This window comes from Falco naumanni, chromosome 8 (genome assembly GCF_017639655.2).
Source record: "Falco naumanni isolate bFalNau1 chromosome 8, bFalNau1.pat, whole genome shotgun sequence".
Lineage (NCBI taxonomy): Eukaryota > Metazoa > Chordata > Aves > Falconiformes > Falconidae > Falco > Falco naumanni.
Genome location: NC_054061.1, coordinates 58,093,657 through 58,109,298, shown reverse-complemented (window position 1 = coordinate 58,109,298; position 15,642 = coordinate 58,093,657). Strand labels below are relative to the sequence as shown.

At 50.5% G+C, this 15,642-nt stretch overlaps 2 long non-coding RNA genes across 2 annotated transcripts; one reads left to right on the top strand and one right to left on the bottom strand.

Moving 5' to 3' along the window:
• The first annotated feature begins 226 nt into the window (after positions 1-226).
• On the top strand, positions 227-14,333 carry LOC121092958. Its single transcript, XR_005829439.1, has 3 exons — positions 227-362; positions 5,202-5,502; positions 14,077-14,333. It is a non-coding gene; the product is annotated as an uncharacterized LOC121092958 (long non-coding RNA).
• Positions 2,644-14,064, bottom strand: LOC121092959. Its single transcript, XR_005829440.1, has 4 exons — positions 12,536-14,064; positions 7,793-7,914; positions 4,154-4,264; positions 2,644-3,196 (listed from the first exon to the last, which is right to left on the bottom strand). It is a non-coding gene; the product is annotated as an uncharacterized LOC121092959 (long non-coding RNA).
• Positions 14,334-15,642: the final 1,309 nt, after the last annotated feature.

Below are 15,642 nucleotides of genomic sequence, written 5' to 3'. Positions count from 1 at the left end.
TCAAGTGCTCCCCTATAATTATACAGCCACTAATGACTCGGTCAGCGGTACAGAAAGCCACCAAGTCCTTTGGCAGGACCATACCGGTCCACGTACACAGGGTACAGTTTCACAGAGAGTCTCTGCACCAGCTCAGCTTGATTCACGAGTCAGCAAACCCAGGAAAAGATGCCAAAAAAACCCTGTCCATGGGGAGACTGGGCTGCCAAGGTCGACTGTGCGTCGGAAACATTGCCGGCCAGCCCAAGGCACTCCCAAACGGCAGCAGCCGGCTGCAGAGCCCAGGCACTGGCTTGAGGAGCAGAGCGCCTGTTGCCAGAGGAAATAACCTGCAATAAAAAGCTGGTGGGCTCCCAGCCGGGGTAAGTGTGCTGGCAGACAACGACACAGGTGCCTGTGTCGGGAGCACGGCTGAGCGTTGGCGAGACGCAGGCAGGGCTGGCAGTGGGCTGCGGGCAGGCAGGGCCCCCGTGCCCAGCAGCGTCGGCGCCACGCCGCAGTTTGCACGGATGGGCACAGGGCAGGCTACGCTGTTTGTGTTCAGCCCACGCATGTTTGTGTCCGAGTAAGTGGTTCTCAGCTGAGTGAGACGTACGCGTTCGTTATGCTGTGGGAATTTACGAACAATTAGCAGCACAAATATTGGTTTGAAGCCTGCTAGGTTGCTTCTGCACGCCCCCCTCCCCATCCACCACAGTATCCAGTAAGTAATTTCTTAAAGTTTTTCTTCTGGGCCTGAAGCTGGGACGTGACACAGCCTTTGCCCATGCATTAATCATTGTCCTTGTCACTCCCAGCCGGGGCCCCTGTTATCTGGCCGGCCGCAGGCTCTGCTTTGCTGCTGGCAGCCAGCAGTGAGAGGCCATGCTGCCATGCTTCCCTGCTCCCCTCCTGCAGCTCCGACCCAAGGCACGCTCCTGCTTGCCGGCCCGTGCCGTGAGAGGGGATGCTCCACCTCAGAGGTGTTCAGAAATGTTTATATCAGAGGGAAAAGACAGACTTGGTGGCAGAGGAGCTACATGTTTTGGAAAGCGCATGCAAGCATAACGCAAAGTGATGCTGCAGGAGAATTTGATGTGGAGATGGTTGCATGGGAAAATCTGTATGGGTGCCAATCCTACCTTGAGAGCCGCAACAGGGGACAGTGCCGACACCGGAGATGTTGGGAGGTGGTGATGCCAGCAGTGAGACCCCGGCCAGGCTAGGAGAGTGCAGGACAGCTGAACCTACAGCAGGAAAAGCATAGCCCAGGCACTGTGGTCTACTTGAAAGGACCACAAGCAGCAAGGTGCGTTGCTGAGTGAGTCTTGGGGATGGAAGCTGGAGAGATGGGCATTTCTGTGGCTCCTGTGCGCAGCCCAGAGCCCAAGCCATGCAGTGGGACAGGCGTGAGGAACCAAGCAGTGATGCGCTGCCACGGGTGCAATAGCGTGCCATGAGGAAAGCAAAGGCCAGAGGGAGAAATATTAGCAAGGCTTTTATAAGGTGGGTAATTAATACATTCCTTGCTGAGGTGAGGGATCTATGAGATGCCCAACCCCCCTAATAATGCTAGCACAGGGGAAGTGGCTGTGGTGGGAGCTCTCGAGGAGGTGCTGGTGTTCTTCACACCCCATCAGCGGCAGGGCTGTCCCCCGGCAAACGGGCTGTCAAAGCCAGGCTATGCCTGCTGGCAGCTTTCACTGCTCACATAAAACAAGGCAATTTTCATAGGCACCACGAATGGCAAATTTTGGAGAGAGAAGGGGGAAGGGGACCGGTGGCAAGCTTTTAACTACCGCAGCTGATGTGCAGTGATTGAGATGGCAATGTTTCTTTCAATGGCTCTAGCAGCTGTGGTTTGGAGTTGTGATCCTGCCAGCCACATGCATTCGAGCATCCTGAATGTCCCCAAAAGATGAGTGGCTTGTTGGAGAGGTTTTTAATAGTTCACAATCACTTGTTTCCTTCTGTCTTCTGGGTTTTCATGGTTTTAAAGCTTCCTTCTTGACTAGCAGAGTGGTCAGAAACCTTTTTGAAAAAGACCCTTTTGAAAAAAGTAAAGCAGATATTCTCATGCAATTATATGATTTCAGAGCTGAGGTTTTAAGAAAGAAACAAACAGACAATGAACTATTTATTGCTATGGACTGTTAGCAATGCTGGGGTTTGGTTCTTGAAGGGGCCTTGTATGGGAGAGAAGAAATATTCCTCTGCCAGTGAAAACTCGGTTGCTACGAATAAGAAAATTCTATCATTCAGCCCCAAAAATTCCCAGCCTGCAAACATACACATTACTTGCTGCCCTGCTGCGAAGCTCCGCATCTTCCCTCCTCCCACCCACCGGCTGTCTCTCTGGTACATCTCCCATCCTTTCTTCTAAGCCTGCTTCAGCAAAGGATGCTCTTCCTCCAAAAGAGCTTCCCCCAGACACTCTCCTCCTCTCTGCTAAGAAATGGTGTCTGAGGATCAATTACTTATGGGCGCTGCTGTTTCCCTGACCTGTAGTTATCCTCTCACTGTCGCCCAGTCCCTGAGCAGGCTGTCTTTCATTCTCCATCTGCAGGGAGAGGTGTACGCAAGCAAACTTTTGTCAGCAAGTCAGATTTCTGCCTGTGTTGGTAACTCTGTGCCAGAGAGGTTAGTGGAGGTGCAAGGGTTAAGACAGGCTAACTAATGGCAATACTGTGGACAAAAGCAATGGATTTACTAAATGAAGCAGAAAATCCTACTGTTTTCTTTGCTGCCCTTGCTGGAAAATATTTGCCTACTCACCTCCTGACTTCTATCAAAAACCTTGCAGGAGATAAAACTGTTCAAATCTATTTTTTCTGGTTGCAATAGTTTCCATCAGGTCAAACCACTCTGCGGCCAGCAGCAGCCACTTCTTCCTCCCTCTGCATCGGGCATGGCAGGGTTTTACCCGATGAAGTTTTTTTTCTCCCTCTTCTCTGATCCACCTCAGGTTTTCCACCAGTAGAAATGCCTTACCCTCTTGCCACCAGCCTTCTCCCAGACATCAGAGCAAAAGACCAGATAATTTCCACGGGGAATTCCCGCATTCCACGTGGCTCATTTTCCCAGGGGTCTCTGAATTACCTTGTCAACTCGTGTGATCCCCACAGGCCATCAGGTTTTTCCAGTACTTGCAGGAGATGAACTGGAAAGTTCATTTTGAAGGAAAAACAGTGGGATGGCTCACTCGCTGTGTTTTCTTCTGCAAAAGAAGCCATATGGCAGTGCTTAACTGCACTTACTGTGCTGGAATTGCTTGGCCTTCTGGCTTTCTTTTCCAAGACTGCCCAACTGTGCAATTGCCACCAGGCTGCCACCTGCCTGCCTGGCAAGTGCTGTCCCACTCCCTGGGCTTGAAACTTCTGCAGGCAGCTCTGTTCCTGGGTGGCTGCAGCCCGAGCATGCTGCCTTCATCTCACCTCAGGCTGTACAGATCTTACCACTGTCTGCATTAATCCCATCAACATTTAGGCTCACCTGGTGTCCCTGAGGATCCTAGACCCAGATCCAAACAAATTTGGTCACAGGACCCTGAAAAAACTCTTGAAATCCCCTTTGCTTGCACTTGCTGCTGCATGGTTTGCAAGTTTTGGGATGCCTGTTTTCAGATGGCTTTAAGATGTGAAGACACAGGTGCTGGGCAAGGCAATTTGGGCAGCTCTGTCAGCAGAACAGCCTGCATCTGTGTGCTGAAGCACTGCTCAGGGTGAACCAGGGCTCAGTACCTCACTGCTGAGGGCGTGAGGCGAGGGTAGTCCTCAGGCAGAAGCCACACAGCGTCACAGGCAGGCAGTGACAATCACTGGAAAGCTTAGGAATGTTTTGCAGGGCTGCAGCATCTTTTCAACTTGCTACATCTTGGATTAAGGGTGGCCTAGCTTTGTGTGAGCTTCCACAGGGCCATCACGCAGGCAGGTGTGTTGCTGCTGGGACCCTCCAAGCCCCCAGCCTCCCCCACGAGCTGTTCTGTAAAGCAGCACTTTGGCCCAGCTGTTTCTTGTCCTTCTTAGACCCCGCTGTGCTTAATGGTACTCTTGCTGTGTGCTGTTTGGGACAGGAGGCTTGGGAATGATTTTTCCCCTATGTCTGTCTGGCATCTAGTCTTTCCAAATTGGGTGAAGTCACAGGTAGGAAAAGCCAAAACAAAAAGCCAACTAACCTGATCACGAGTTTAGGAGAACGTCAGCATCTGTTGCTTCCACACCACGTTGCATCACGCCTGATGCCCGCACCCTAACCCAAACCACGCCAGCTCTGCCATCAAGGCTTCCTGCGGAAAGAAATAATGACATGAGAAAATATCCCCTCTCGGAGCAAGAATCGCTCCTTTGAACACCATTTGGTGCTAGAGACAAGGTTTTGGTGCTCAGGGCTTGTCCTGTGTGCCAGGACACCAGCAGAGCCCTGCACCAAGTGCTCCCCATCCCCTCCCAGTGTGACAATGACGTTCCCACACAGCCCTGCCAGCCCGATTAGCAACACAGAGCTTTGCTGTGGGCTGAACGCCTACGCGCTCGTCTGCACCAGGAGGACATCAAAGTGACCACAGGGTTCCTGGCAGCCCTGATTAGCAGCTGGTCAGCGAGAAGCTGCTCTTCATGTTTAGGTCACTTCTTGAAGCCAGGCGTGTTCAGAGGAGAGCTGGTGGAGGACCAGCTTTGGCACCTGTACCCCATCCTGCCTCTCCAGCAGAGCCATGTGAAAAGGAGCTAGATCCAACGGGGTGTTATTGATACGCCTCAGTAGCTGGGAACTGCAGGGAAAGAGCCTGATCTGCTTCGAGAATAAATGCAATCCCAGAAAACATTGTAAAGGAAGCCAGGCAGGTGTTAAATCTCAACAGCAGGTATCTGCCTTATGATCTTGTCCAGAACAGTGTTAACAATAAAATCCTGCTTTCCTATCAAAGAGAAGAAAGCTGGGAGGCTATTCAGTGTTACAAGCTAAGCGGGGAACAGCCTCTGGGAGCCTTCTACAGTGCTGGGTGGGCTAGCAGGGGAAAGCAAAGTGGTATCCACTGGAAATACAGATTTTACATGGGCAAGTTAAACAGCAATAAGGTTTCATATAAAATAATATGTTTGGTATTAAATTCAATGTAGTTGGAAGGTGAAGCTCACTTCAGTTCTGGGAAAGAACATCCATGGTGGGTTTATCTGCAGCTTAAATGGATCACTTCACACGTTAATCCAGGTCCGCTGTCCTAGGATACCCAGTCCGTGACTGCTACATGGTGGACTGTGCCAGAGCGATGCAACTGGTGGTGTTTGGCTCCGATGTGCCACCCTCACCCTGTGCCTGACACACCCTCTCCGCTTGGGTGCCAGCAGCAGAGCCAGTGCCCTGGTGCCCATGTTGATAACACAGGCAGACGAGGCTGGACCCAGCAGAGACGGGAAAGAACAGCAAGTCCGACAGCGGTTCAGCTGTTAACAGTTTGCCTCCAGCGGCATCCACCTGGCAAAATACTCTGGCTGCAAGCTCACGCAAGCTTCGCTGGAGAGGAGGGTGAGTCTTGCACTAGCTCCACACGGGGGGACCAGAAGCATGCACTGGGCAGCCCCAGCACAGCTAACCCCCTTTTTTCTGGGCTTTGCTTGAATGCTTTGATTATCAGGGCTAATAATTCCTGCCCTAGACTTGCAGAGGGGCCAAAAGTGGGCACACAGTCGGACTACCCAAAAGGAAAAGAGAAGCCACTTCTACAGGGATACTAGCACCCAGCTCTCCAAAGTATCAGCAACGTTGGGCAGAATTGCTGCTGAACGCTGACAACTTGCAGCATGCTATAGGATCAGGGGCTGGTTCATAGGGAATGCAAAAAGAGCACCCATTAATTCGACTTGCTTTGCAAAAAGTTTTATTTTTAGTGCTTGTGAGCGGTGCCAGATTGGCAGTATTATAAATAGAAGACTTCTATTTATCCTACAGTCTAGGTACCGCAGTGCTAAGTCAGTTTTACGACCTCAATAAATCCAGATTAGGTGCTCTCAAGGATGTGTCACCATAGAAATAACATTTCCTCTTCACATTCATATGCGCAGCTAGGGAGATGGATTATGCCAAGGGGGGGTGCTGCCCTCGTAAGCCAGCCTGATGCTTTCTGATCTGTCTTGATGTGATACAGGCTGACATTCAAACAAGACTGTGGATCCCAGCTTCAGATCTCTGAGTCCTATCTAAAAGGTGATTATGCACCTTGCCTTTTGGGGTGAAAAGCCTACAGCAGCACTGGCACACAGGGGCCTGCCTCGGTGCCCACGACAGGGAGTATCACACTCTGTTCCTGAGTAACAGCCAGTTGCTGCTCTGTGCATGCTTCAGTGTGCTGGCGAAACGGCGGTGCTGTTGCCCACACTGGCTGCACCCACAGTGACAAAACACCAGGGCTAGGAATGAGAATAGCTTGCTGCTCGGCAAAGGTAGAAGAAGGGATGACAGCAGGAAAAAGAGTCCTATTTGGTAGAATAACTTACAGCCTATTGCTAAGATGTTGCCTTTCTACCAACCTGACTGTCAATCATTATTAAAACACCGAAATGATTCTTCTCTTAAAAAAAAATTTTCAAAGGAAAGCAACACACCCCCCTCCAGCTCCCTTCCATTTCTTTTTTCCTTTCACCAACTGATGCTGCTTCATTAAATCTGTGGCACTATGTCAATTCCAAGCATGACAAGCATTTTCTAGCGGTCACACACCTCCCTCTTTGAACAGGCTGTGCTGCTCCCAGAGATGCTGAATAGCTCAGCAGTAGGTAAATGCACCTCCTGCAAAGCATTTCAGGATGCCTGCTCCCCAAAGTGACACCTAGCTCCTTATGCATTCATTTGAGCCTGTGTCCTCCTGCAAAATACACACGTGCTACGTGCCTGAAGGCTGACTGGTCTTCCTTCAGGCTTTCCTCTGCTGCCTATGGCCACCAACCAGGGAAGGGCAAGGGGGAAAAGAAAGCCTTCAGTTACCCTGAAATTACCTCCGTTCCCTACCTGGGAACTGGCCTGTCAGGCTGCTTTGGTCTCTGCAGTCTCTGCTGGGAGCCCAGAAAGCAAATACGCCGGGAAGCTGAGCGTATCAAAGAGCGTCTGAATTACAGCAGCTGTAGGTTTCTGATCCTTTCATTCTCTGTGAGATGTTTATAGTTTCAAAAGCTGGAAGCCTGCGTGAGTACAAGCTGTTTGGCTCGGACACAACATTTTGTCTGGTCAGCTGCTTGGCAGAAGGAGGTAGGGTGCTGTTTTTGGGATGCACCACACTGCCTGCCCCAGCCCTGCAGCCAATGCCTGCCCCAGCTGTTGATGAGCGCTTGCTTCTCCTCCTTGTTTGACCTAGAAGGGGTGGCTGGAGGGCAGACAAGTGGAAATGGGGTGCTTCAAGCTTACCAGAGCTCACCAGAAGTATGAAAAGATGCTTGTGGAGAGGAACAATCCTTACCAATTTGCTCAGGTAGCCTTAATGTCTGGGTCTGGAATGACTACTGGAGAAGACTGGAGGTTTGGCTGGTCTTTTACTGGCCTTTGTAGGCATAGGAATGAAGCAAAATGCAAAATGAAACAGGGTGGGAGGAGAAGGATTTTTTTTTTTTTTTAAAGCAATTAAAGGTACTTGTACACAGCAAAATGAGAAAAAATAAATGAAGTCTTAGTGGGAGTGTGTGTTATTTGCTAGACATTTCAGAGTCACAAGCCTGAGCACTAAAACCACCATGGAGTCATCACACAGCTGCAAACACAGCCTGCACTGCTAAATGAGGATTTCAGCAAACTTCCCAATATTCACGAGCGGCACTGCATAACTCACGTGCCAGGCTGGGATGAGAATTTGTCACCGTCGCTGTAAGGCACGCAGGCACTGGAGCTCCCTGGCAGATGACAATCCCATTTCACGGCAGCTCTTGAGGTTTCAAAATGAGTTCCCTCTGCCTGAAGTGAAAGCATCATCTTTGAGATATTTTAAAAAACAGAGAGTTTTGTTGAAATGTCTATCTTGGGATTAAAATCTGAAGCCTTTTCAGGACAGAAGGGAATGTCGTACTGCACGACATTCCCTTCTGTCCTGAAAAGGCTGCTCTCACCTCCGCTCCCCTGGAGGCATGGATGGAGTTTGCTACCCCAGTAAGTGTGAACACATCAGGCTCAGCAAGAAACACCCCTGTGGCTACTGTGCCACCGAGCCAGGGAGAAAACACCGGGTTTGACGTGTAGCTCCTCCATGCTTCTAACTTGGAAAGGGAAGAAGTGGAATGAAGAGCTGAACTCACCCAAATAAAGCTATTAAGGATTTGGCAGGAGTATCGGGCATCCTGTGGCTTGCTAGCACCCCCATCTGGGATGTCACCACTGGCTCCCCTTCCAGCCCAAAGCCAGTTCCCAGGGACATGCTGGCTCCTGCCAAGGCAACAGCTTGTGCCTTGAACGTCCCAGGTCTGGCATCCTCTGCCTACAGACAGCTCTCCTCCTGTTTGCTCCTGACATGAAGAGCCTCTGGGTGGAGGATGTAGAGGATGTGGAGGTGAGTCTTGTATTTTCCATGAGCTGAAGTGACTTGTGCCTGCAGTGGTCTCCTGGGCAGCCCTCAGCTACTGATGGCAGCAGATCCCACTCCGGGGGGTCTGGACCATATTGTGCCCGTCCAAGGACAAGCAGGGCATTCAGCAGCAGCGCCTGTCCCTCTGGTTCCTGCTGCTCCCTGCACAGAGCAGAGCTTCCAGACACACACCAGGGTGCTCCCGAGGGGAGCAAACAGGCTGGAAACCTGACAGCTAGCTGATTGCGTTGGCTTCACTTGGATCTCTTTGTAAGCTGCCAGCTCAGCTAGACAGAAGGCTGTTTTCCCATTTATTTAATAATTAAAGTGAAAGGCATCTTCTGGGAAGCCCGTTTTTCTCATTTACCAAATGAGGCTACAATATTCAGCAGTTTGCCTGAAGATTTACGCCATGCTGCTCACCGCAGCATCAGAGCCTACATGGAGTCAGGAGTGGGTGGAAGGTCTTGCTGAAGGAAACAAGACATACTTTCACCATCTATGCGTGATTTAAAACAAGCTGAGCGTAGGAAGGCAGCCATTTCCCTTCTGCTGTGCCCAGCAGCACGTGGCATGGAGCCCCTGCAATCCTGCGTTCCGCCTCGGACTCCCTTCCTGGGTTCATACCCTCGAGAGGGAGTCAGGGCTCTCTGCTCCACTGGTCCTTCATCGCCAGGGCTGAGGACCAGCAGTGTGGAGGAATGAAGCACACACCCCCTGGCAGCACAACCTATGGCTCCTGCTGTGAAATGTCTTCATGCTTTCATTTTCGCTGCAGAAGGAAGCTTAAGGAAAAAGTGCTCACGTGCCTCTTTCAAATTAGAAGCAGGAAGAGGGACTGAGAACACGGTGGTTCTGAAGATTCAGCCTCCCATATGGTTTCTGGGCATGTAGTGCTGGCAGTGCCAGCTGGGCTGCTGTTAAACATGGCACTTGCTGTGCCCTGCATGAAGATGCACTTAACAGCCCCACAGTGTGCTCTGGAGACAGTCACAGTCAGATTAAACAGTTTCATTACAAAATGCTGCACGGTTAAGGCTGAAACATTTTGTGCGTGATGGTTCAGGCTTGATGGACTTCTGCCAAGGCAGGGAAGGACATCCTGCAGGGTGCCCAGCAGCTGAGAAGCTTCCTGCTCGTCAGAAACTTTGCTTATGTCAGAGACAGCCCCAAACCTGAGTTTCAGAACAGCATTGCTTCCTACCATCTGGGAAACACTGTTTTTCTCTGCTGTAACACATTCCAAGGCTAGCTCTCCCATCGCAGTGGCCACAGACTAGCTGCAGAGCGGTGGCTCCTGCTCCGAGCTGACATACTCCAAACAAAACTCAATGAGAAAATTCTGCTATCGGCCAGCACAAAAGGATGACAGACCTTCTCTAGCACCAGCTCCTCAGCCAGGGTAAGTCAGCAGAGTTCAATCGACATGAAACCGTTGAATCCACTTACTGAATTGTTCAGTGGAAAGACAGCCCCTCTCCAGCCCCGTGTTTCCTGCGCAACAGCCACGTGCTGGCACGGGCAGAGGAGCTTATAGCTTGGAAGAGCAGCTCGTTCCATCTCGTCCCACAGAGCCTTGATTGCACTCCCAGGGCTGTCCTCCCCAGCGCCGAGACAAATCCTCCCAGCCATGCGATGTGACATGACGACATTGAGCTTAGAGCAGAAGGAACAAGGGATTTGTCTTTGCTTTCTTGTTTCAGATCCTTGAAGATGGGGTCCAGTCATCTCTCAAGCTGATCGCAGGTTATTTTCTTGCGTGGAAGCAGAGTGCCTGACAGCCTCTTGCCTCAGCCTCCTGCCACTGCCACTGATACCCCCGGTAGGAAATGCACGGAGAGGCTCTCGGTGCCCTGCTGAAGAGCAGCTCCACAGGTGCAGCACAGCCCTGACCCCTGGAAGGGTTTTATGCAGCTACAAGCAGACTGGACCCCAGCCCAGACACCTGAGCTAGGAGACTCTGCTGGGAGCAGCACCATCTCTAACAGGTCTGACCGAGCACTTTCAAATTCCCCCTCCAAAAGTGCCAGTGCGTGACTTTGTGGTCTGCCTCCGGCCGCATCCAGAGCCTCAGACAGGAGAGACGGTCTCAGCCCCGCGCAGAAGCCGGGGTACAGCATAGTGGTGGCTGGATGCGCTGCTCAGGCACCTCCCTGCTCTCCCAATGGCCAAGCTGGGGCTTCAGCAGGGCAAGGCTTGTAAAGAGTGTGCTGACTTTGCTCCCCCTGCCCCCCCCCCCAGCTCCATCCTTTGGCAGGTCTCTGTCCAGAGCAGCAGTTCAGCGTAACTAGATCGAACCAACCCTGAGAGGGTGCAGTTTATGTATTTGTAGATCATTAAGCCTTCTCCTAGCGACAGGGTTTAAAAGGCACGATGACGTTTCATTCACCACCACCACCCCCTTGCTGTTTGGCTCTTGAAAATTAAAAGATAAGCTTTGTAAATCTCATGGAGAAGAGGGAACTGTCACTTTAGCTTTAGAAGAAAAGCCAGCAATGAAACAAAATTCTTCTTTTGGCAGAGGAGAAAAAATCCATTATTAAAGGCTTAGAGGCAAAGGCTCTCAACACAATTAAAGGCAAACCTAAGCCTTTGAAAGCAGAGGGCATGACATTGGAATACACACAAGAGGCAGAGATGAAAGCCTCCATTGTAGCACTGTTGAAAAAGTAAAAAAAAAGTTTCAATGGATGCATTTGCCTAAACCAAACTAGATGAGAAGCTTTCTAGAGAAGGGCTGGAGTCTTCCCATGTGTTTGCACAATGCCAAGAGCCGCTGGGCTCAGTCTTAATTAGAATCCTGGGGCATCACTAGAATAACTTAGGGAGTGAGGGTCACAACAGTCATTAATCAGAAAAAAAACAGGGCTTTAATATTTTCTGTGGGAAATTTTCCACCTGGGAAACCTAATCTCTCTTTCCAGCCTGTTGAGCTGAAGCAAAAAATGTTTTGATTTGGCGTTGTCAAGGCATTTGTTTCGTGGGAGAGCTTGCTGAGGACGTGGTGCTGCACTCTGGGCACGCAGGTGGCTTTCAGCCCAGCAGTGATCTGAAGATGTGGCCACCTCCAGAAAGCACTGAGTAAAGCAGTCTTGGCTCTCACAGACTCCAAACTAAGAGCACCAGATCCAGCAGGCAAATCCATGCCTGGGATGTCAGAAACACACTGTTCTTGGACTGCTTTGCTCCCAGCAGGTAATAAAAACTGCCCCTTGTTCTCAAACCCTTTACCTCCAACCAGCAGCACCATGAGAGCCCAACACCCACCGTAAGATGCTCCCAACTAGTGTGCGAATGTCGAATAGCCCTTGCTGCTATTCATGAAAGTCTGGGCTGGTGAGGGACTGCCACCGCTCAGTAAAATCACGGTTTTGTCATCCACCCCATGCTGCCCAAAGCCAGGTCTGGCTTGACCCTGGGTGGCTGCACCGTGCTGGGGTGGTGATGGCCTCTGCTATCTTAAGAACTGTCTCTTCTTTAAGAGACTCGGGTGTCTTTACAGGAGAGCAAGTCCTTCTTCTCTGTGGATCAACATGGGCTATAACAGCTCACATGTCTCTGGAGCAAGATGCTCCTACACAAGTGGTGGCTGTTTTCCCCTGCCTGGTCTGTCAGCATGGGCAGCCTATGTCTTTGTTAATGCTAGTCTTAACCTAGGGCTCTGCAGGAAGGGCAAAACATACTTTACCAAAACTCAGTATCATTACTGTGAGGTTAGAAATGGGGACTATATGGTAAGGATGGTACCCAAGGTTGCTCAGAGAGCTGCCGACAGGAGCTGAGCGTGCAGAACATTTCACAGTTTGTTTTCCTTGCTCACACAGGGGCTGTGCTGGCACATTTCCCCCCCTTGGGAAGGAAGGTCTATCATTACAGCTAGCTGGTGGTTTAATCCTCTTTTAATTCTCCTCTTCAGGGATGTCTTGGGATAGGTGATCCTGGTTTGGGATGACTTGGCTTGCTTCTACACAAAACAAAAAGGCAAGAGAAGGCAGCTGCTGTACCAGGCATGCTTACCTCCTGCCCGTAGCTAGAGGATGTCCTCTGTGATGGTGCTGAGCCCCTGGGGAGCTGCCGGGAGCTGTTCCAGAGGGTGCCACCTTTCCCAGCCCCAGGTGCGGGGGCGGTGTCTGTCATTCCACTCAGTCTGCCATCCGCTCTGAAAACCCCTGAGGGTTTACCCATTAATGTCAACTCACAGCGCAGTCTCCGGTGAAACCAGTTATCTGTTTGCAAAGCAAAAGGAAACTCATTCCACTTAGGGCATCGAGTAGCTTCCCACCAATGTTGACTGCATTTGTCAGATACAAACCAGGTGACTGAGAGCTGAAGGGTTATCTTGGTGCTTGTCCCCCTAGCCTAAAGATCAGCTTTGTCTATGGCAAACTGGAGACCTCTTTTTTTAAGGATACTTGTCCATTATGAACAACAAAAGAATTAAGCCAGGCATCCTCTGCTATCCAGGCACGGATACAAAAGCAGATAAGAGGCAGGCTGATTCACTGTCCTCCACTCTGAAAATAAAAGCAAACTCTGTGGATGGTTTTAGCTTTTTTTTTATTATTTTTTTTTTTATTTTTTATATATATATGTTTTCCATTGGTTGGTTTTGTCACCAAGGAGACCAAATTCCTACACTCGCTGTTTTAGACATTCACCGGAACATAAATACATGCTTCGGTGCCAATGGCCATCACAGCATAATTACATAAGGTACGTGTTGTGCTTGGGAGCTATAGCTTTGCTCGCTGTATGCATGACCTGCCGTGTGGTTATGTCCACCCAAAGGGGAAAACAGGTCTGCTTTAAGCCCAAGTACCTCCTAGCATCGTGGCTAGGAGTCGCCTTGAATCTGAAGTTTCTTGCTGCATGTTCCTCATACCCATGTAGAAAGTCCTACATAAAACACACCAGTGCATTGTGGAAAGGAAAATAAATTCTGGTGTGCTTCTGCAACAGCCGCTTAGGCACAAATTCAGAAAACAGTGGTGCAACAAGCAACCAGGCCACTTGGGTTCCTGTCCTCAGCAAGCAGCCATGGCTCTCTTCGCACTAATCCCTCTCTCCCTCTGTTTTTTTCCCCTCCCTCACCTCAAAACCATTCCTAAGAGTGAGATCAGTTTTCAAAGCACTGAACAGCAGCACCATTTGATGGTGTTAATGGGAATTCTGTGCCCCGGACGCCTTTCAGAGCATGCCTTCACCGAGTTTGTACCGAGTCCCCCAGGACACAGACCGCCTCATGTTGTTTGTGCGATGCCTCTCAGCGCTGGCCCCCATCTCCATAGCGATCCACAGAAGCAAATACCTGACTGGAAAATGTGAGGCAGAGCTCCCGCTCGTCTCAGCGGGACAGGGATATGGACGAGGCAAGGCAACGTCCACTGCAGGCTGTTCAGCTAGGCTGGGGCAATGCAGTAGGGAACTGGGTCAATCTCCGTGCAGCAAAGATGCCATCGGAGCTTTCTCAGCTCTGAAATCTCAACACAAGGCAAACCCGTGTCCCATCACTTACATAAATGGTTACCTAATGATGCTTTCCTCTATCTACATCACAGGGAACTGATGCGCCGAAGTCAGCTCCGGTAATACAGAATGGAAGCTGTGTCGGGAGAAATTCACAGTTCTGAATGCTGAAGACTTCAGAGGTGAACGACTGCCTCCCGGAGCACCCCCCAACTGTCCCAAAGGAGCATCCATGAGAAAGCCAAGCAGTGAGCTGTTGTGCAGTTCAGCAGACAGACACCCCCCCTACACTTTCCAGCGTTTCCAGACTTGACCTGCTAACCTTTCAAAATACAGTCTAAACATCTGATCTTCAGGGCTGATTTTTTTACATCAGCCCCCATACTGTCCTTTTCTAGATTCAGCAACAAAACCGTTTCTTGAAGCAACAGCTGTTTTACATGATCTTATTTTCAAGCCAGCTCCTTAACAGATACTCCCCTCCCCTCCTCCCCCCTCCCAATTTTAGCTGTGTTACTGCTCCATCTGGTCCCCCTGTGCTTGGAGGAATGCCAGTACCTCCTAGGGAAAAAAAAGGTCTCTTGAATTTGGGATTGTTGGGATAACGTGAGCAGGCAGTGGCAGCATCTGCATTCATTTCCAGTCCCGATTCTGGACCATCCCAGGAAGCTTGGAGCAGCTCTGAGGCTGAGGTCTTTCTGCTGCTGAGTGAAGGTGGTCTCCATGGGAGTGCAGCGTGGATGAGACAAGTGCAGGCTGCACCGGAGCATCTCGATTTTCCCCATGGGCCGGTCTGAGGGAGGGGGAGGGGCTGATAGTCACAGCAGAGATAGAAGCTAAGTAGGTGACAGTGGATGGGAAAACCATTCTGCTGGGGTTTTAACCTGTTTGCTGACTTAAGCCATTCTTTCCCCCTCAAAATGAAATATAGAAAATCCTAAAGATGCTGATAAAGTAGGGGGAGGTCCTGCAATATTTCTCCATAAGCCGTCTGGTGTTTCTGTTTCTAAAACATGCAGTGCCTGAGCGGAGACCCCCCTTCCAGCCCGGTACGCGCTGTTCGCTCTGCGCTCTTGGTGTGACTGTTCCTTGCCAGTTGAGCGGAGGAGCCGTGCTGCACCCGCGCTTGTCTCTTGCTCCATCCTGGTCCTGAGCCCTGACAAATGCAGCAGCACCCCCTTTTTTGAGGAGCAGGGACAGGAGACACATAGCTCCTCGTCTCTAGCTAAACATTTTCTGGTCCTGAGGGCTTTCTCAGATATCCACTCAGAGCCTTGCGAGGGGGAATCAACCAGAGTCGGAAGCCTGAATTTCAGAGCTGTCAGACCAGACAAGCATCCAGGAAAACATCAGGAAGCCTGGTCCAGGATGAAGTAAAGGCTCTCGGGCACTTCACATTGTTGCTGGTACATTTGAGGAAAAGTTCTTTTGTTTTAAGGACAATAGCTTGCTTGCCCCCAGGGATCCTAGTGTGGGCTCCTTTCTTGCCTGTGTTGCAGCTCAGGAACAAAAAACAAAGAACAAACTGAGGAAAGCAACTCCAGGCAACCCCAGGAAAGGGTGGGTTTGTGCTCCCCTGAGTATGGGCTTTGTTAGGGCGATGAGGGAGGTGTGAGGTTCTGACAAAGGGACTTTCCCGTGCTGATATCAGCCACCTC